The 22600-nt window shown below is 44.1% G+C and overlaps 1 long non-coding RNA gene across 6 annotated transcripts in view; it reads left to right on the top strand.

Annotated features, from left to right (window-relative positions):
* LOC308486730 overlaps positions 1 to 21615 on the top strand; it is a 34388-nt gene extending 12773 nt beyond the window's left edge. For 3 of the 6 annotated variants that reach the window (XR_013991238.1, XR_013991239.1, XR_013991240.1), the window contains one exon: positions 71 to 280. This is a non-coding gene — a long non-coding RNA (uncharacterized lncRNA). Of the gene's footprint in view, positions 1 to 70; positions 281 to 1883; positions 1978 to 7294; positions 7706 to 8451; positions 8568 to 21426 lie in introns of those variants that run through there. The other 3 variants (XR_013991235.1, XR_013991236.1, XR_013991237.1) reach the window with 3 other exon arrangements.
* The last annotated feature ends 985 nt before the right edge of the window (positions 21616 to 22600 follow it).

The following is a 22600-nucleotide window of genomic DNA, read 5'->3' as shown; positions in this document are numbered from 1 at the left end:
GAGGCCAAAATTTGGCACCTCCAAATGGATCTTCTCAATTACGAATCTTCTCTATTTTGTGTCCCCTTAGCTTGGCACCCTGTACAAAGGAACCACCTACACAACCACCTAAACCCAGCGCTGAGGTAAACATCAGCTTCATGTACTGGGACTCATTTTATTTTTCGCCACCTTAGTCTGTCGCACTGCAAAGAACTCTTGAAGTTTCCCTGTTTCAGCTTGCACTTTCACTGAAAAAAACAAAGAAATGCACTTGGTTTTTTTAAAAAGGAATAAAATTCTGAGGGCAGTTTACATACTCCTAATATTTAGTAACTTTTCTATCAATGAATGAGGAATTGGTCCCATTATACCAGGTAACTATATAAACCTCAGCTATACCTCTTGTAAATGGAACCCGGGTGGCGCTGTGGTCTAAACCACAGAGCCTAGGGCTGGCTGATCAAAAGGTCGGCGGTTTGAATTCGCGTGATGGGGTGAGCTCCCGTTGCTCGGTCCCTGCTCCTGCCAACCTAGCAGTTCGAAAGCATGTCAAGTGCAAGTAGATAAATAGGTACTGCTCCGGCGGGAAGGTAAACGGCATTTCCATGCACTGCTCTGGTTCACCAGAAGCGGCTTAGTCATGCTGGCCACATGACCCGGAAGCTGTCTGTGGACAAACGCCGGCTCCCTCGGCCTATAGAGCGAGATGAGTGCTGCAACCCCAGAGTCATGCGTGACTGGACCTAACAGTCAGGGATACCTTTACCTTTACCTTTATACCTCTTGTAACAAAGGTAAAAGGTAAAGGACCCCTGGATGATTAAGTCCAGTCAAAGGCGACTATGGGGTTGTGGCACTCATCTCGCTTTTCAGGCTGAGGGAGCCAGTGTTTGTCCACAGAAAGCTTTCCAGGTCATGTGGCTGGCATGACTCTACCACTTCTGGCACAACGGAACACCATGACAGAAACCAGAGTGCACAGAAACGCCGTTTATCTTCCTGCCGCAGTTGTACCTATTTATCTACTTGCACTGGCGTGCTTTCAAACTGCTAGGTTGGCAGGAGCTGGGACAGAGCAATGGGAGCTCACCCTGTTTGAGGGATTCGAACCGCTGACCTTCTGATCAGCAAGCCCAAGAGGCTCAATGGTTTAGACCACAGCACCACCTGGGTCCCACAACATCAATCCAAAAAGGTCCCATAGAAGTTTGCAGGTGTTTTGTGGACAGTAGCATTTGGCTTCCCCACTCCTGACTGACTTCAGCTCCTTGGACTGCATTGGAAGCCACCTTTTACCCAAAATTCTGGAGCTTCATTTTCAGAGATTCTTTATTAATCTATTTTTCATTTTAGCAAGGTGAGACACATGTATAAAATTTTATTAAACATGAAGCACCAAAAGATTTGTAAGCACCGTGCATATATTAAAGGATAAGTCAGTCCCTGCCCGCAGGTTCACAATCAAATAGACTATATGAAAGGAAAGGAAAAAACGGAAATGGAGAGAAAAGTGGGAAGAGGGAAGTAAGCCTCTGAGCAGCTGCCCCTTCACTGGCCCATGGATGAGGCCAAATTGGTACCCCCTTTGCCAAGATGTTCTTCCTGTGAGGGCCTTCTCGGGAGTGGCACCCACCCTGTGGAACACCCTCCCATCAGATGTCAAGGAAATCAACAACTATCTGACTTTTAGAAAACATCTGAAGGCAGCCCTGTTTAGGGAAGTATTTAATGTTTGATGTTTTATCGCTTTAATCATCATCATCTGTTTGGAGCTGCCCATAGTGGCTGGGGAAACCCAGCCAGATGGGCGGGGTATAATAATAATAATAATAATAATAATAATAATAATAATAATATGACATCAGAAGTAAAACTCCATTGCTTTTCTTGCTCCCACTCAGGAAGCAGGTTATGTCCCACAGAAGTTCCCTTTCTTTTGAAATGAATGGGGAAGCCTCTGCCAATATGCCAAACACAGACAGAAATTGGATTAGGGTATGTATGTGAGAGAACCTCCTGGAGAAACATTAACTTACCCATGTCTAAGGTTTGTTTGACTAAATCCCTCCTCTTTTAAGCAGCATTTTTACGCTATTGGACTAGCCATAAATTAATCCTGATATAAATGAGATTCAAAGCCCTACATAAATATAAATGGGAAAGCTTATAATTATTTGATTTATATACTAATTTAAATATTGACAAGGTCATTCTATCATGTAAAAGGCTTGGGCTTTGTAAAGATGCACACTTAATCTACGTTTTGCACATTTTTTGTTTGTTTGTACCCCCGTCTTTCTCTCCAGGTGGTTACTGTCAATTAAGAAATAAACTTGGAGAATATGCTGGCATGTACCTTTAATCGGGGTTCAGCTGTAGATATTAGTGCAGCAAAGTAGGTTGTGGTGAAATTTGTGTAAATCATAAACCGACGGGGCAGATCAGTTCATTAATCCACCCTGACAGGTTAATTTCATTCCATTTCTAACTTGTCAGTTCAGAACATGGAGCAAATAATCAAAAACCTTTAAATCAAATACACAAAATCAAGACTAATTGAATACATTTTGTGCACGCCAATAACCCAATCCATTTTTCAAAGGCTAATAAGAAAGCTTGTTAAACTGTAAAAAATATATGCCTGTTGGGTCTTGTAGGGCAAGAAAGATGTTGACATAGCAAATTGACTTTGGGGTAAATACATTCTGGAAGAAACGCGTTCAGAGGTGTGCCATGCGTGTGTGCACACAAATATGCCCTTCATATTTTAAGCAAGCCAAAGAGGTACTTACCCCTTCAGTAAATTTAAAGTGAAAGTTGTGGAATTTATATATAGCTCATTATACTGGAGATGGGAATATGAATTCTGCGTGCAGGGCAGCTGTCTACCAGCTCCGTCTGGTACGCTGGATGAGACCCTGCCTGCGTGAACACTGTCTCGCCAGAGTGGTACATGCTCTGGTTATCTCTCACTTGGACTACTGCAATGTGCTCTACGTGGGGCTGCCTTTGAAGGTGTCTCAGAAACTACAACTAATCCAGAATGCGGCCACCCGACTGGTTAAGACACAAGTGTTTGAACATTCTTTGGATGAACTCTTGCCACAACTATAAGCTTGCCACAGCTATCTTGAGTTTGACACAGAATCCACATGCCATGAGACAGCCAGGCTGGCAAGGAGTTGCAGCACCAAGGATAGCTCCTGGTGAGCCGCTTGCTCCAGCAAATGCCAGAGATGAGTTGAGGCCTTATGAGCCTCACTCAACAGTCTACTCACTCTGGGATCTGCTCCCTTGCTTGTAGAATGGAAGGCTTAAAATAATAATAATAATTTATTATTTGTACCCCGTCCATCTGGCTGGGTTTCCCCAGGCACTCTGGGCGGCTTCCAACAAAGATTAAGAATACATTAAAATGTCACACATTAAAAACTTCCCTCAACAGGGCTGCCTTCAGATGTCTTTTAAATGTCAGGCAGTTGTTTATTTCCTTCACATCTGATGGGAGGGTGTTCCACAGGGTGGATGCCACTACCAAGAAGGCCCTCTGCCTGGTTCCCTGTAGCTTTGCTTCTCGCAGTGAGGGAACCACCAGAAGGCCCTCGGCACTGGACCTCAGTGTCTGGGAAGAACGATAGGGGTGGAGACGCTCCTTCAGATATACTGGGCCAAGGCCGTTTAGGGCTTTAAAGGTCAGCACCAACACTTTGAATTGTGCTCGGAACCATACTGGGAGCCAATGTAGGTCTTTCAAGACCGGTGTTATGTGGTCTCAGCGGCCGCCCCTAGTCACCAGTCTAGCTGCCGCATTCTGGATTAGTTGTAATTTCTGGGTCACCTTCAAAGGTAGCCCCACATAGAGCTCATTGCAGTAGTCCAAGAGGGAGATAACTAGAGCATGCACCACTCTGGCAAGACAGACCTCAGGCTTGGAGCCTACCAGACCTCCTCAGTTTCACTAAGTCCTTCTAGACACATTGCCCAAGCTATGGACTTTGTCCTCTCCTGAGTTTGACACACGTGGAATGATACTGCAAGGATGGTCAGCAGTTGCAACGTCAATGTAGTTCCCTGGACAGGGTCACACCCCACACAAAGGACCAATTTTGGAGCATGCTTCTGGATCCAGTTTTGTCGCCGGAAGCTCAGGTGACATCAGTGACTAGAAGCACATTTTGTCGGCTGCAGCTGGAATGACAGCTATGGTTGTTTGTACAGTAGTTCAAGCATGAATGGCATCAATATTAGATTGCTGCAGTGCACTCGATAATGGGCTTCCCTGGTGCTGGATCCAGAAGCAGGAGTCAGCACAGAATGCTGCAGCACCGTTGCTGGTAGGAGTGATATCCTGTCATTATATAAATCATCTGCTTACAGATCATCAGTATGGAGCCAGCGTGGTGTAGTGGTTAAGAGCAGTGGACTCATAATCTGGTGAACCGGGTTCGATTCCCCGCCCCTCCACATGCAGCTGCTGGGTGACCTTGGGCTAGTCAAACTTCTTTGAAGTCTCTCAGCCCCACTCACCTCACAGAGTGTTTGTTGTGGGGGAAGAAGGGAAAGGAGAATGTTAGCTGCTTTGAGACTCCTTCGGGTAGTGATAAAGCGGGATATCAAATCCAAACTACTCCTCCTCTTCTTCTTCTTCTTCTTCTTCTTCTTCTTCTTCTTCTTCTTCATTGTCCATTTGTTACTAGTTCAAATTCAGGGTGACACTATTTGTATACAAAACCCCTGACAGCTTGGGACCAGTTAACTTGCAGGATCGCCATGCCCCAGATATGCCAATTTAACCACTTCATTCTGTGGAACTGACACAGCCAGAAGTGCCACATAATAACCATTCCACTGTTGTAAGAAATTGATATTTTGGTGTGGCAATGCCTACACTTTGGAATTCTATTGACACCAGGCAGGTGCCTTCACTGTGTTCTTTTTGATGCCTGCTTTAAAAAAAAATTGTTTAAGCAAGCCTACCCAGACATGTGGAAGTCACAAGTGCTTATCTCTTTTTAGCTACTGTTGATTTTAGTCATTTTTGAATGCTTGTACCTGTTTTTAAATGCATTGCCATGTTTTTTTATTTTTTATTTTTGTAAACTGCTTGGTGGTGGGTTTGTTTGTTTGTTTTTGTTTTTCTGCAATCAAGAAGTACAATTGTACCTTGGAAGTCAAATGCCTTGCCAGTCGAACATTTTGGCTCCCGAAAGACGCAAACCCGGAAGTGAGTGTTCCGGTTTGCAAACGTTCTTTAGAACCCGAACGTCCGACGGGGCTTCTGCGGCTTCCGATTGGCTGCAGGAGCTTCCTGAAGCCAATCAGAAGCCACGCTTTGGTTTCCAAACGTTTTGGAAGTCGAACAGGCTTCCGGAACGGATTCCGTTCAACTTCCAAGGTACGACTGTATGTATATTTTTTTTAATTAATTAAATAAAAATGGCTGGATTGGCATGGAGATACAAGTCCCTAGCATGAAGAGGTGTGCTCTGGGATGGAGTCTGTGTGAGCATGGATCTCAAAGGTCCTTACTGAGGGTCTTGGGCTCAAGTGCCCCTGACCTGATGAACTTGGTCTATAGCTTCAGACTGGTTATGGTGCTGGGACCAGCAGTGTCTCCCAGTGCCACTGGGCTGATGGTTTGGGCTAGCACCTCCAAGTCAAAGCCCATGCCGCTACTCCAGCTGGGATACTGACATCTACCTCCAGTACTGCTGGACTGATGTTGGAGTCAGACTTCAGACTGCTGTTTTGGATGGGGGTGGGGTATGTACGGTAAGTCAATTACTCTCAGTCTCAATTCCCCATCACTAGTATGGAGAAAGAGATATTATGAGTGTCCTAAAGATTAGTGCAATGATGCATGTGATGTGCTTTGGGCATTAGAAAGACTAAAGCCCTGTCTCCCTAATCCATTAGCTAGGCAGTTATTTGTTTGTTTGGGCCAAAAATGTGCCCTAAAACACATGGAGACTCATGGAATCATAGAGCTGTAGAGTTAGAAGGGACCCTCCTTCCTCTAGTCCAGCAGTTCTCAACCTGTGGGTCCCCAGATGTTGTTGGACTACAACTCCCATCATCCCTGAGCTCTGGCCTTGCTAGCTAGGGGTGATGGGAGTTGTAGTTCAACAACATCTGGGGACCCACAGGTTGAGAAAGGCTGCTCTAGTCCAATCCCCTGCCATCATACACCATCATGGGTAGGCAAACTAAGGCCCAGGGGCCAGATCCGGCCCAATCACCTTCTAAATCCGGCCCGCGGATGGTCTGGGAATCAGTGTGCTTTTACATGAGTAGAATGGCTCCTTTTATTTAAAATGCATCTCTGGGTTATTTGTGGGGCATAGGAATTCGTTCATTCCCCTATATATATATAGTCCGGCCCCCCACAAGATCTGAGGGACAGTGGACGGGCCCCCTGCTGAAAAAGTTTGCTGGCCCCTGAGCTAGATCATATAATGGCAGGTGGCCATTCAGCTTCTGTTTCAAAACCTTCAGCCAGAACTCAGGTGGCGTTAAATCAATACAAATTGGACATGCAGGCTGACTATTACAAAGGGGGAAAAAATGTAACTAAAAACCAAACACCAAGACATTTAAAAAGCAATATTTATGAAAGAACTCTGGTGCATTATCAGCCAGCTGTTCAGTGAGAACAGAAAATGGTTGACAAATAGAGGTCATTTGAGGTTAGTGCCGCGAGTCGAGAATACAGAATGTCTTCCCAAAACCATAGGGGTTAAATTTATATCTCCATTAATCTAGCTCAGCTGCATAAGAGGGTGTGACTGGTAGGGTAGCTCTTCTAAAACCACAGAGGTAGACAGTCCAATTTGTCATAGCTGCTGAGGACAGAGCAGGAGGAAAATTTCCATAAACTAGCCATTTGATCAGGCACTTCATAGAAGATAAATATGTTCATCATACAATTGTAGCATAATTATACATACCCCAGGACAAGTCTATGTTCTAGTATTGACTACTGCAAGTGAAGCGCCAGTAGCAAGCAATCAATGTTCCCTTTAGCGTGCGCTCTCAAATTGATTCTGAGCAAGTTACAATAATAATGCAGTGATATAAATTATGTTGCAGCGCTCTGAATGTATAGCTCCTTCCCTGCGATTTTTGGAAGACAAATTAGGCTTTATCTGAGTTATGCAGTTGGAAGTTATTCACGATGAAATGGAAATGCACATCATGACTCAGGGAGACATTTCCAGGTGCATCTCCCATGCTTCTTTTAAGAACATAAGGCAAATGGCGCGAAATGATGGTCTGAATATAGGACAGACTTGAAACTCTCGCTCTTCTCTAGGCAATCGTGGCCGACCTAACAGCTGTTGGATTATCCATAGGAGATTTTCATTCGGAGCATTACTCAAAGAAGCTTCTTGCAATTTTGGTGAGGGGGAAAGAACGTCTATAAGCTGCAGGACCCCAAAGAACTGTTGGCTCTACCTCGCAACTGGTTTCCAAATGAATGCCACCACTGAACCAGAGAATCGTATCCAATGTAGCACTAAGTCATTTAGCAGTTTACTTGTTGCACCGGAGGAAATTTGTTGTGCAAGGGGAAAACGCAAGCACATTACTAAATAGGGTTGCACAAAAGATTGTAAGAAAGAATCAGCTGTTGCACAATGGAAAACGTCTTGGGGATACACACACACACACACAATTACAAAAAGAGAGAGAAAGAAAACATGCTGAGAATCTGAGGGTCCTGCTCTTGCCTCTCTCCACCAGGCCTAGGCGGGGACTGATAGACTACAAAAGAATTGCTTTTTAATTGTGTGTTGTTGTTGTTTTAAAAAAATTAAACTCTTTTTATGTTTTTGTGAGGGGTTATGGGGCTGTTTCTGTTTATATTTTGATCATGTGTTGTAATTTTATCTTATGAACCACCCTGAGACCTGCGGGTATAGGGTTGGTACATAAATAAGAAGGAAGGAAGGAAGGAAGGAAGGAAGGAAGGAAGGAAGGAAGGAAGGAAGGAAGGAAACCTATGTCAGGAGCTCATCCTACACTCGAGTAGGACACTGGCAGAGACACATGCCCAACTGGCATGTTCTCTCCCTCCTGGTTGATCATTCGGGAACTTCATGAGCTTTCTTCAGCCCGAACATCACAGCGACCGATGCCAACAGACATCGGCACACTTAGGGATCCGCAGAGTCTTCACAGCTTGCGTAACAGACCTCAGCAACTCAGCATTTTGGCTAATCTACTTTATTTACATATAAATACACACGGAGCACTGCAACATGGCTCCCTCTCTCTCTAGCATCAGACAGCAAAAAGAAAAAACAAAGGACAATAGCCCCACTTCACGGAACACAGTAACACAAGCATCCTGTCTCCGTCGCTTCCCACTCTGTGGAGTCAAAACATACACCGTCATGTGATAGACAAAAATCCCATGACTGCAATCATGGAGTAGGAATTCAAACAACCTACCCCTCTCCCCTCCAGGATTGACCAGTCAATACAAGTTTGCCAAAGTCCAGTGGTTGCCATTCTTCGGGGTTGTCAGACGACTGCAGACAGACAGTCAGGTTGTGCATCCATAGGAGTGACCAGAGGAGGAATGATCACCTAAAGAAGCATAGACAGAAGAAACGCCATGGTGCATCTGCAGCAGTACAACCAGATGCCTTCATCTGGCCCAGCTATAACAAAACATGTCTCTCCCATATCAGCCTCTACAGCCACAGCAAGCGCTGCAATCTTCCAACAGTTTGACTGAAGGGCGTCAGCTTGGGCCCTAGCTTATGGGCGACCAATGGTGCCCGCGACATAACGGTGTTTCTGAGGCCTTGCAAAACCTCTGACACAACTTCTGGTTTCTACCAGAAGTCATGTTGGAGGCCTAGCAGGGCCTCGGATGTTGCTTCCAAAGCCGCTTGGGGCCTAGAGGTCACGTCTGAGTCCTCATGAGACCTCATGAAACTTGAACTTGAGTTGAAGCCCGGCGGTGTGGGAGCTGAGCCCCGCCACACACAAAAAAATGTGAGGGCCCAGGCACCCAGGGCCACCTAGAGTTGGTGCCAGTGGTTTGACTTCACCCACAAAGGGGCATTCATCCATTGTCTCCCAAGACAGACGGATGCCAACAGATCACTTCATTCAGCATAAACTTCTGAATTCCGGGTTGGGGGTTGTGGTAATGATTTTGGCAAAACTGTACCTTTTGAAAAAGGATTTATTTATATCAATATATATTATGTTACAGTTGTTTCATGGCCTTACGTTAGTGGTTATTACTGTCATAATTGCTGAGTCTAGAAAGAAAGTGCTAATGACTTGAGGTAATTCTTATTCTTTGGCTGGATCCTGCATAAATCTGACTGTTTTAATATCCTGTGTTTATTGTCCACTTAATTCAGCTGCCAACGCAAAGCAGATTTGATATATAAAATCATGATCCTGAAAAGTCTATTTGGCAATTTATTAATATCGTGTCTCTGATTATAGCAAGGCTAAAGAGCGGAACACTCTGTGTGAGCTTTTTTCTTCCTTTTTTAGTCCACATTGCATAATTCAGAACTATTTTTGGTAACTGGTGGCAACAATCCTACCTTTTGTGCAACTATGTTTGTATAAATAGCTAATATGAAGAAAATTATCCAGCTAAAGAAAAGTGGATTTTTCCAGTTTGGGAGTAACTTCTCAAACTCCGCAATACAGTGGTACCTTGGTTCTCGAACTGCTTAGTTGTCAAACAAATCGGCTCCCAAACACCGCAAAGCCAGAAGTAAGTGTTCTGGTTTGCAAATGTTTTTGGGAAGCTGAACGTCCAACGCAGCTTTTGCTTGAGTGCAGGAATCTCCTGCAGCCAATCGGAAGCCGCACCTTGTTTTTCGAACGGTTTCAGGAATCGGACTCCCAGAATGGATTAAGTTTGAGAACCAAGGTACCACTGTACTGCCAGATTTGTACATAAGAACTGCCTGTGCTGAGGTGTATTATTTATTTGTTGTTATTTGTTTGTATTCTGTGCATGCTGTGTGTGTGCCTGCCCCGTGCTTCACCTGGTTCCTTGACAGCTCCTTGACACCGAGAGGCTGAATGTGGCCTTCCAGGTCTGTCTTTCAGGCCCTCAGGACTCCTCCCAAAACATGCCCCATCTCCTATCTCCAGGCTACACCCCTCCCTAGTCCTGTTCTGCACCCTCCTTGAGCGGTTTGTGCCTGGCTAGAATATGTGTGTTTGGCACTGCCTCAAGTCTGCCTGGATGGAGAATGAAGAGACTTTGTCATTGAAATTCTACTCGGTATTGATCCAGAGTAGATTCCAATGTATAGTTAGCAGAGCAACAACTTAAACCCGTTGCAGGCTTCCCAAGAAATAGACCAGAGGCAATTGGTATTTCATCAATTGTGCTTTACTGCTACTGAAGGCAAATGAGCATAATGGTCACAAATCCAATACATTCAGGATTGGCACTGTCCATAAGAAATCCAGTTGCAGCAGACTTAACTTAAACTTACCAATATCTTATAATAAGACTAAACCTTAACACTAAGCATACAGAATACCACACCCGAAAGAAAAGAGATAGAAAGACAAAGCCAGGCTCCTTCTGGCCTCACTATTATACTCAGCATGACCTTGACAGAAAGAGCTAACAGAACCAGTTTAAACCACTTGTACTCAGAAGGAATAACCCAATCATCATGAAGTTTCTGTCACACAGAGAAGCTTCCACAAGCTTATTGAATTAAGGAGAATAGGAAAGATCTTCTACACATCAGAGGATGATAATAATAATAATAATAATAATAATAATAATAATAATAATAATATTTATAGCCCACCCTTCTGACTGGGTTTCCCCAGCCTCTCTGGGTGGCTCCCAACAGAACACTAAAAACAGAATAAAACTTCAAACATTAAAAACTTTCCTAAACAGGGCTGCCTTCAGATGTCCTCTGAAAGTCAGATAGTTGTTTATTTCCTTGACATTTGGTGGGAGGGTGTTCCACAGGGTGGGCGCCACTACCCAGAAGGCCCTCTGCCTGGTTCCCTGTAACCTCACTTTTTGCAGGGAGGGAACCACCAGAAGGCCCTCGGTGCTGGACCTCAGTGTCCGGGCTGAATGATGATGGTGGAGACGCTCCTTCGGTTATACTGAGCCAAGGCCATTCAGGGCTTTACAGATCAGCACCAACAATTTGACTTGTGCTCGGAAACATACTGGGAGCAAATGTAGGTCTTTCAGGACAAGTGTTATGTGGTCTCGGTGGCCAGTCACCAGTCTTGCTGCTGCATTCTGGATTATACTTTCTGTACTAAGCAATGCAAACTGACAGACTTTTGTGTGGCTGGCATGTTGCCTACTGCACAAAAGTAAGACTAGCCTCACTTGCCCAATCCACATCTTCCTCTAGCAACACCAACCTTCCCCTCTTAACCACATCCATCGCCAACATGAGGCCCATGAAACATTGTCCAAAGGGGAATACAGCTCTGGGACTAGAAAAGAAGAAGTTCCCCATAGCTGAGATATATTCCAGAAATAAATTTGACGTGGCCAAAGACCGTGTCTCGAAGCATGTGGCTTGATTAGGATGCCAATCATTGCAGAAAAGCACAACAAGCCCTTATAAACGGGGAATTTAAAGCTTTCCATGCAGAACTGCTCCTCTCTGGAAATCATCATTCCAGTGGGCCAATACCACCCCATTTTTCTAGAAATGTCACCCTTGTCCTTTTTTATTATTATTAATCATTCGTATGTGCCCAGTAAATATGTGGGATGTGCAAGCATTTATCTCTTCCTGCATGTGTTTCTTAAGCGCAGCTGTGTAATCTCACTAAAAGATCCATCCATTTATCCTCAGGCCCCTTACATTCTTCTCAGTTGTTTGTGTAAATATTAAGAAGTTACAACTTGCAAGAGAGATTATTTCACAGATAAGAATTTGACAGCTCAGAAGATAGGTCCAAGGCCATGTTTCTAATAGTGATATTTAATGCATGCAAACACCTGGCTGGTTGGCAATGAAATTTATTATCTTTTTTTTTTTTTAATAAGGGTCTCTGAATGCATGTATTTTAATATTATTTTTAGCTTGTCCTTGATTTTTGAAATTATTTTTACAGATTTTACAGCATTCTTAACATTTGTAAACTGACTTAATTTTTTTTAAAAAAAATTCTTTTTTTACGATCCAGTGGTATTTAAATTTTCTGAAATGGATTTATTCCTCTACACATTTTGTGGTCAGAAATCTGCATCACACAATTTACAGAACTGTAAAGAAGAGCTGTGGTTTGGTTCATGTATTGTTTCAGGAAATGTGCATTACAATGCAAACCAAACCGAATTTCTTCAGCTGAATTGGGTGGAGACTGCCTTGGATTGCCCAGTTGTTCTTGGATTGCCCAGTTGTTCTTCTCTTTGACATCTGGTCAGAGGGCATTCCACAGGGCGGGTGCCACTACGGAGAAGGCCCTCTGCCTGGTTTCCTGTAACTTGGCTTCTCGCAGTGAGGGAACCGCCAGAAGGCCCTCGGCACTGGACCTGAGTGTCCAGGATGAATGATGGGGGTGTAGACACACCTTCAGGTACACTGGACCGAGGCCGTTTAAGCCTTTAAAGGTCAGCACCAACATCTCCTTCCCCAATCCTGCTCTCAACCATATGTTAGCTAGGGTTAAGCATTAGCCTCACCCCTCAAATTGATTCAGGGCTGGATATGAGTCAGGTGTTCCCTGGGTTGGCCCGAGTCAGATCAGGGGTCATCTTGGGGTCTGGATCAGGTGGGGAGTGAAGGCTGTGCCCAGCCCTGAAAATAAATACCTTGCATTATTCACATCCCTGTGTGTTTTCTTTCAAAGTAAACGAAGCAACTAATGGCCTATCAATTAGCCAGCTCCCTGCAGGGTTCTAAACCTCTATTGAGCATCATGATAACAGCACGTCAAACAAAGTGTCATGTCAAAAAAATCCAACATTAATTATGTATAATCTTGCAGGTTTTTTGTTTTATTTCTAAATAACCCACTATGAACAAATGTGGATTGCATTCACTTCAAGGAATTTCATCCCCAAACACTGAAACAGTGAGAATTTCCATATTTGCACCCAGTTACGGCAGAATTCTCTGACATGCCTGCTTCTTAATAAGTAGCTATGAGCTGGTGTACTTACGAGGACATGAGTTTACAGTGGAAAAACAGCGGCTTTTTACTTCTGAAGAAACCTGCACACACAAACACACCAACACACTCCTTAAACTATTTTACCCCCTGAAACAAAAGAAAATGAGTTGGATTTTGTTTCCTGCTAAAGGAAATGCAAGAAACCCACATTTTAAAAAGTGATGGAATTGAAAATCAAAATGCATGCCAGAGAATTCTGCTAACAACAGTTCTGTGCTTTTCCAAAGGATACATCACAGATGAGCATGAAGCACATAAATCGGACAGAAGCAGGGGAAATATCATGGAAATTTTCTGCTCATTGTTTCCTGTGTTATTTTGGCCTCATTCCGGGCTGCAACACAGAGGGGGATACATAGGTATGGAAGTATTGTATGATGCCTGCTTTTACGTCCTCTCCCCCCCATCCCGCATACGTTTTGGTGATAAAATTCAAAAGCTAATAAAATCAGACAGATTATAGCTGCATTGATGAATGGCCTTGTCTGGCTTTTCTGTCTGGAGACCAGAGCAGGCAGTGTCTGGAGGCGGAGAGTAGTGGAGGGGGAGAGAGAAGGCAGTGGGAGCAGAGAGAAGGAGGTAGAAAGAACATCGAACAAATGGATTGTGTCTGGCTGCTCCCATTATTAATACTGATCTGTATCAGAGTCGTGATGAATACGTGGGAACCCTCGGAAATACTAATGGTCTCCCCCTTTAAGCAGTAATCTCTGCCTTTCTATCCAGTGTAAGATTAAAAATGCTCTGTGATCTCGTCGTTGATGGAAATGGTTATGTTGACGAGTCAAGTCTCTCAGGGTGGGGAGAAGAAAAATTTGAGCACATTTCATGAAAAATGTTTTTAAAAATCAGCTCTAAGGACAGGAGACGGGTGTTTCCTGCATCACAGACAACTACATAAGCTCAGGTGCTGTTTGCATTCTTATTCGGCATGGTCTCTGCCGGGATCATTCCAGCTGTACACCAATAATGTGAATCCTGTGCCAAATTATGCAGAACGGTTATGTTATGTTATGTACTGAGTTGAATAGGATCCAAAAGGCAGCAGTCTGATTGGTCCTAGAACAATAGGGTTCAGAATGCAGCAGTCTGATTGGTCCTAGAACAATAGGGTCCAGAATGCAGCAGTCTCATTGGTCCTAGAACAATGCAGCAGTCTGATTGGTCCGCAGGAGCCACCCAATCCAGCTCCAGGTGGAAGTGAATCCGCAACCTGATTGGCCTACAGGAGAATCCCAGAATTAGCCAATCACGTGCGGCCCATTGTGTAAATAATGTATATAAAGCAGACATCTCGGGGGAACTTCCATTCCTCACTACTACAAGCTGAATAAAGAGCATGAAATCCACACTCGACTCCAAGTATATTTCAGGTTACATGCGCGGGGTCATTTTGCGTTAAGGCTGGGCCATGGGAGACAGGAGGCAGGAGCTGAGTCAGAGAATCAGAACTGAGGGTTTAGGCAAAGTCACAACCCCCACAGCAAGTACTTTATAACCCTTTCTCCCTAGAGGGCTGGGGGGTCCCAATTGCTGTTTGGAGCCTGAGATTTCACCTACCCAGGAAGATGCACCAACCTGCAGTCCTTTTTTTAAAATCATTTTTATTAATTTTCCAATAAAAAACAGCCAACATATCCGAATCATAATCCGACTAAAAATAATAAGCTAATTTTTTTAAATGACCAGTGATAATCCAAATTGTAATTATTAATTTTTCCAGGCTCCCCATCATCTGGACCTCTGAAGCATATCTCCAAATCTTCATTCCTGCCTCTTCTCGTTGTTTTCGTATTTTCCGCCTTCTGATCTTAACGCTTTAAAGTTCTCCATCCCTGGTTCTACAATTCTGTCATGTCAGAAATCATATATCCTTTCATCCGTCGAATACAGCTTTATTTGTGGGTATATATTTTTTCAACTGTCTATTTGCCATCGCAGCTTTCCCTGACTCCATTCCAATCTTCCAATCCAGGCTATTGTCCAAGTCTATCATCTGAAGTTTAATGACGCAGCAACTCCCAAGTCGTTAAATCATTCCAATCCGGGCTGTTGTCCAAGCTACTGTAAATTGTTAAGCATACTGTTTGCAATAATGCAATGTAAATGAGCTTGTATTCCACAGATATAAGTCATTTGGTGATCGCACCAACCTGCAGTTCTAATGGCTCACCACATGTAGGCAGCTCAAAACAGAGTGGCAGGTTCCCAGTAATAGCCCAGGCGATTCGTTCTGACATAATTTGGGGAGGGGGTCAGGGGTCCACAGTAATTCAATAGCTCTCCTCCATTCTGATAATTCCTCACCACATCGAGTTACAGGAAAGGCACTAAGTACCTAGGATCAGGTTTTTGCACACATATCCCCCTAGTCCTCAACCTCGGCCCTGTTTTGAGACTACAATTCCCATCATCCCTGACCACTGGTCCTGCTAGCTAGGGATCATGGGAGTTGTAGGCCAAAAACATCTGGAGGGTCGAGGTTGAGGAAGCCTGCCCTAGTGGAATGAGAAAACCCGTACAAAAATAGTGGGGTGTGTGGTTCAACCTAGCCCTGCCAACCTAGCAGTTCAAACTCCTGCCAACCTAGCAGTTCAAAAGCACGTCAAAGTGCAAGTAGATAAATAGGTACCGCTCTGGCGGGAAGGTAAACGGCGGTTCAGTGCACTGCTCTGGTTCGCCAGAAGCGGCTTAGTCATGCTGGCCACATGACCCAGAAGCTGTACGCCGGCTCCCTCGGCCAATAAAGCGAGATGAGCGCCGCAACCCCAGAGTCTGTCACAACTGGACCTAATGGTCAGGGGTCCCTTTACCTTTATGGTTCATTTATTTTTCCCAAATCCAAGTCTTATCTCAGTATCAGATAAGACTAAGGCACTATTAGTGGGTGGTTCCCTAGACCAGATGGGTAGGAGATCAGCTGCTCTTGGTGGGGTTACACTTCCTTGGAAGGAGCCGGTTCGTAGCTTGGGGGTACTCCTGCTTCCTGAGACTCCTGAGAGCCGGTGTGGTGTAGTGGTTAAGAGCGGTAGTCTCGTAATCTGGGGAACCAGGTTCGCTTCCCCGGTCCTCCACATGCAGCTGCTGGGTGACCTTGGGCCAGTCACACTTCTCTGAAGTCTCTCAGCCCCACTCACCTCACAGAGTGTGTGTTGTGGGGGAGGAAGGGAAAGGAGAATGTTAGCCACTTTGAGACTCCTTCAAGTAGTGATAAAGAGGGATATCAAATCCAAACTCCTCCTCCTCCTCTTCTTCTTCTTCTTCTTCCTCTTCTTCTTCTCCTTTTCTTCTTTGCTGTCACTTGAGGCTCAGGTGGCCTCAGTGGCCTGGAGTGCCTTCCATCAGCTTCGACTGGTGGCCCAGCTACGCCCCTATCTGCACAGGGATAGCCTAACTACTGTTGTCTATGCTTTGGTAACCTCAAGGTTAGATTAGTGCAATGCGTCATATGTAGGGCTGCCTCTGAAGACGGTTCAGAAACTTCAGCTGGTGCAGAATTCAGTGGCCAGGTTGCTCACCGGAGCAAGACAGTTTGAGCATATTACACCGATCCTGGCCCAACTGCACTGGCTACCAATTAGTTTCCAGGCCCAATTCAAAGTGCTGGTTTTGACCTATAAAGCATTAAACGGCTCACAGTCGCAAGACCTCAAGGACCACCTCTTCCCAAATGAACCTACCTGGACCCTGAGATCATCTTCTGAGGCCCTTCTTTTGTGCCTCCTCCATGTGAGGTCCGGAGGGTGGCAACATGAGAACGGGGCCTTCTCTGCAGTGGCTCCCCGTCTGTGGAATGCTCTCCCCAGGAAAGTTCGCCTGGTGCCTTCATTGTACACCTTTAGGCACCAGGCAAAACCATTCCTTTTTAACCAGGCCTTTGGTTGATTTGATTGACATCCTATGCCCTTTTAAAATCTGGGGGTTTGGGAGGATTTGGGGTTGCTGCTTTTATTTTGGTTACATATTTTGTGGTTTTGTGCTCTGGCTTTGTTCTGTGAGCCGCCCTGAGTATAGGGAGGAATATACATTAAATAAATAAATATTATGCATGGTAGAAAACCAGTGATAGCCCAAATCAGCATTTCATGAGGTAGAATAAAGGAAACGGGGGGAGACCCAAAGTGGCAAATAGGTTTGTTATTCAGCTCTCGGTTTTATTATTTTTTAAAAAATAAATAAATAAACCACCACTGATAGGAAGATTGAGAGAATTTTATCTGATGTCTATGAAAGCAGGACTTATTTACTTATTTGCAGAAGAAAACAAAGCCATCCATTTGTCCTCACATAACCTTTCAGGGACAAATAAATACCCTACTTAATCTGATCATCTACTTTGTACCATCCAGGCCTAACAGCAGTGATATCTTCCTAACACTTGATATGCAACGTTTTTTGATCCTAATAAATGACTCTCACCTTTTTTATAGCCGGAACATATTTCCAAAAGATGAGCTCTCTGTTTAGGAAATGTATTTGTGGTGCCTTATACTCACTAAGTTTTGTGAGAAAGTGCTGGGCTATATAAATATGATTGTGCAGAAAAAGCTGAATTTTCAAAATATTATTTTCAGTGTTATACCTGTTGTATGGAAGTTGACAACTGGACAATGAAAATGGATTCTATGTTCCCTAACTGTGGCCAAAAGATTGATATTAAATAAAGATAGGATCTCCTTTAATCAGTGAAATAATAATAATAATAATAATTTCATTTCTATATCGCTTTATATTTTTAAGAAAAATCTCAAAGCGGTTTACAGCATAATTGATGACATGACAACACTAGCAACATATGAACGTATTATTTATAGATGAAGACTTTATTTGGATAAATATATTGATATTTGGAATGAGTTTATACAGAATACAGTAGGGTATTAATAATCATGTGTGTATTAGGACAATAATATTATCTCTTGGGGGTTATTGGGTTGTTTTTGTTTTTATTATGTTTATATGTTTTTATATTGTGATTTTATGTTGTAACCACCCTGAGACCTGCGGGTATAGGGTGGTATACGAATTTAAACAACAGCAACAGCAGCAGCAACAACATGTATAGAAATGTAACTGGATATTTATTGTATTATATCATTACATTGCATTTTTCACACTTTTTTACTTTCTTTTTCTCTCCCTTTTCTTTTTTCTTTTCTTCTTTTTTCTTTTCTTCTTTATTTTAGCAATGAAAACTTTTTTTTTTTTTTAAAAGTGACTCTCACCAACCAAAGGTATTTATGAGTCTCCTTTTCTTGTGAACGGTTTGACAATTTGACCACAATTCGATTTGCACTTATTTACATGGGCATGTCAGTGTTTGGGAGTCTGGTTTTTTAAAGACTTCAAAACACAATTTGGCCATTGTGTGTATTTTGGGCTGCCACGCAATGAGCCTCGACAGCCACCATACTGCAAAATTGTTTTGTTTTGTTTTTTGATGAAAGTATACTTTAAAAAGGGACGCGGGTGGCACTGTGGGTTAAACCACAGAGCCTAGGGCTTGCCGATCAGAAGGCCGGCAGTTTGAATCTGCGCAACAGGATGAACTCCTGTTGCTTGGTCCCTGCTCCTGCCAACCTAGCAGTTTGAAAGCACGTCAAAGTGCAAGTAGATAAATAGGTACCACTGCGGTGGGAAGGTAAACGGCGTTTCCATGTACTGCTCTGGTTCACCAGAAGCGGCTTAGTCATTCTGGCCACATGACCCGGAAGCTGTACGCCGGCTCCCCCTCGGCCAATAAAGCGAGATGAGCGCCACAACCCCAGAGTCGTGCGCGACTGGACCTAATGGTCAGGGGTCCCTTTACCTTTACCTTATACTTTAAAAAAATAATAATTCTGTAGACCATCACCCAGAACAGGGGTGTGCTCTTTGTATTGCTTAAAAGGTCAAGGTGAATGAGCTAAAAATTCTTAATCAAAGTGAAGTTATGTGAGTAATAAAGCATTCCTAGGACCAAATGCCAAGGAGGGAGGGATGAACCTAAATCATGATTACTTTGCCTTGTATTTCCTGCTTGACATATATAATGCCACTCAAAGCTTTGAATGCTTTTGTTGCATCATAATCTCATTGTTCTATATGATATGAAAGATTGCCTTTCATTTTACCCTCTTTTTGGTTTATTCTTGATTAACAAATTCAGGTTAGCCACAGAAGAAAATGCTTTCACCACCACCTCTCCACATCTACTAAACTCAAGTACTGAAGCGCAGGAATAAAGGGGGAAAGACGACCAGGGTTGTAAAACATTGAAGAAGCTTCTTGCTGACTTGAATATTTTGAAACAGCTTTAGTGACGTGAATGGAATTTGTTTTAATAACCTTGAAATGCCCTGCAATATTTTAATGCTGCCAGAGGACTTTACGCTTTTCTTTTCTTTTACTGTTTCTCATCTTGTCAGTATTTCTTATTTTTTAACCGTGTGATGCAATATGGGAATTAACTGCCTGGCTATTCCTCCCTCTGCATTTATATGGTTGCAATTCTCGGAACATTCCTTCAGAAACACTAAATCCTGCCTCTCTATCTCCCCCTCATTAAGCATTAACCACAATCCCAGATGCACGAGTAGAGATTTATTAGAGCGCTCTCTCTGGTTTTAACTATCATTATAACAGACGGTGATGTGATTTTACAAAAACTTCAGAACGAGATCACTCTCCAAGGCCCTATTGCTGTAATACACTCTGTTACAATCTATTGCTCTTTTAAACATCCAATGTGGTTAAAGTGTGAGAGGGGGAACACACAGGAAAATAACAAAACTGGGACGATGCGATTTACTCATATTTGGGTCTAGTGGATGCTGAGGTGAATTTATTTGCTGCTTGTTTGTAAAACAACACCCTCCTCAAAGCGGTTTGCAACAAAACAATAAAATTGAGGCAGGGAATGAAATGCTTTAAAATGTGATTCCGTCCCATAGCCACGCCTGAACCCAGATCAGTATGGGCCAAGATAATCAGTTTCATCTGAGAGTACTTGCAGTTCTTGTGGCATAACCCTCTCAATCACTTTCCCCCCAAAGGTGTCTTTATTAAGTCATTGTATGTCACAATGGTCTAAACCACAGAGCATAGAGCTTGCAGATCAGAAGGTTGGCAGTTCGAATCCCCGCGGTGGGGTGAGCTCCCGTTGCTCGGTCCCAGCTCCTGCCAACCTAGCAGTTCGAAAGCACGTCAAAGTGTAAGTAGATAAATAGGTACCGCTCCCACGGGAAGGTAAACGGCGTTTCCGTGCACTGCTCTGGTTCGCCAGAAGTGGTTTAGTCATGCTGGTCACATGACCTGGAAGCTGTATGCCGGCTCCCTCAGCCAACAAAGCGAGATGAGCGCCGCAACCCCAGAGTCATCCACAACGGGACCTAATGGTCAGGGGTCCCTTTACCTTTACCTATGTCACAAGAGAGGCTGTATTATGAGACAACTAATAAACAACAACACAACAATAGACGCCCAAGCCTGTTGCATAAAGCACGCCACTGATAACATCAAATGAGCAGACTTAAAATCAGGATTGACTGAAATTTCAATTAACAGCCCGATATTCTATAAAAATGCATTGGCCTGGCTAGGTATAAGGCAGCTTAGAAGTGTTATCTAACTACTGTTTGAAATGTCGCAGGAATGCACCCCTAGCTTTCGCTGGAGGCTCTGGGAACAGACAGAGGCTAGCTCCCAAACGCTCTAAATTTAGGTGGGAAACCATGTCGGATTCTCCCAGGAATGCTCTATTCAGCTCCGAGGACGCGGCTGCTATGCCAGTTTCATAGAAATAATGAGCCGGGGAACTCGGACACTTTTCAAGCTCTTCACGCTAAGGAATGCAATCGGTAAAGAAAGACCACCCTCATAACATGGGACTTACCGCCCATGGCTGACCAAACACAATAGCATTCAAAAGGTGGCACTAGTGCTGCCACCCTAAAAAGATGACATATCCAATTATATATTTTGCAGGAAGCCTCATTAGCGCCTCAGGGGAAAACTGAGAACCATTGTTATCTTCACTCTTCGTGTTCAAGGGTGCTTGGGATTTTGTTGTCGGTGGCGGTGTGTGTGTGCTTCTTAACAAAACTCAGAACACAGTTTATGTTCATTTTCTTAGTAGTCACACTATGGAGATTTGGGCCTTCCCTCATAGCAATAACGTTGCAAACAATTTGGTGTTATGTTTTCTTTCAGGCTCCTTTGCTGTGAAGCTCTGCATTTTTAAAATAAAAAATATCATTTTTATTTCTCCTCCCCTTCTTTCCCACCCCACATATATCTCAGGGCTCTTACTCCATTTGGGAGGCAACGATCCTGAAATGATGCAACCCGTGCCGTCAAAACTGATTTGTTTAGGCCTGCTGAACTGCAAGTCAAATAAGCATTCCATTTTTTATAGATTGCCTTGACCTTCGCTGGGTAGAACTACCAGTGGGGGGACGTGGGAGAAGAGAGATACATTACGCCCAGAAAGCAGAGTTTGTAACTTCTTATTCAACGTGAAAACATTCAGAGCCACAGTGGACATAGTGCTATCAAGGAGATAAATGAGCTGTTAAGAGAGATGTGCCTCACCTGTGCCCCGGGATCCTTTCTTGGTGTGAACATCTGAAGGGTGAAAACATCCACACTTCACATTTAGTCACGTATCACTTTAATTGCCATCGCTTCCCACAAACAGTCTTGGGAACCACTGGTGCCAACCATAGGGGGCCCTGGGGGCCTGCGCACCCATCGCAAGGCCTCTATGTGGCTTCTGGTGCCTCCTGAAGCAGTGGGTGTCCTGTCTGATGATGATAATATTTTTTTATTTGTACCCCACCCATCTGGCTGGGTTTCCCCAGCCACTCTAGGTGGCTTCCAACAGAACACTAAAATACAATAACCTATTAAACATTAAAAGATTCCCTAAACAGGGCTGGCTTCAGATGTCTTCTAAAAGCCTGGTAGTTATTTTTCTCTTTGACATCTGATGGGAGGGCATTCCACAGGGCGGGCGCCACTACCGAGAAGGCCCTCTGCCTGGTTCCCTGTAACTTGGCTTCTCGCAGTGAGGGAACCGCCAGAAGGCCCTTGGCGCTGGACCTCAGTGTCCGGGCAGAACGATGGGGGTGGAGACGCTCCTTCAGGTATAGTGGATGCCTTGTGGGGCCACAACAGTGGTGTTTGAAGCCTCGTGGGGCCTTAGACGTGACTTCCAGGGTCCCCAGCCGCCGCTGTGGCACACGCGACATCACGGCATGATGTCACGGTGCAACATGATGTTATGATGTCACGTTAAATCACACACCGCTGGACACCCATAATCTGGGACCCAAGTCAGCGCCCCTGCTGGGAACTGTAGTTTGTGAAGGGTGCTAAGAGTTGTTCCCTTCACAGAGCTACAATTCCAAAAGTTCCCTGGCAAGAGGGATTGCTTGTTCAATCACTCTGTGAGGGGAAGAGGGGTTTCTTAACA

This window comes from Podarcis pityusensis (genome assembly GCF_964106645.2).
Source record: "Podarcis pityusensis genome assembly, chromosome: 10".
NCBI lineage: Eukaryota > Metazoa > Chordata > Lepidosauria > Squamata > Lacertidae > Podarcis > Podarcis pityusensis.
Note: the sequence above shows the minus strand (reverse complement) of the source record. Positions and strands in the feature narration are given on the sequence as shown.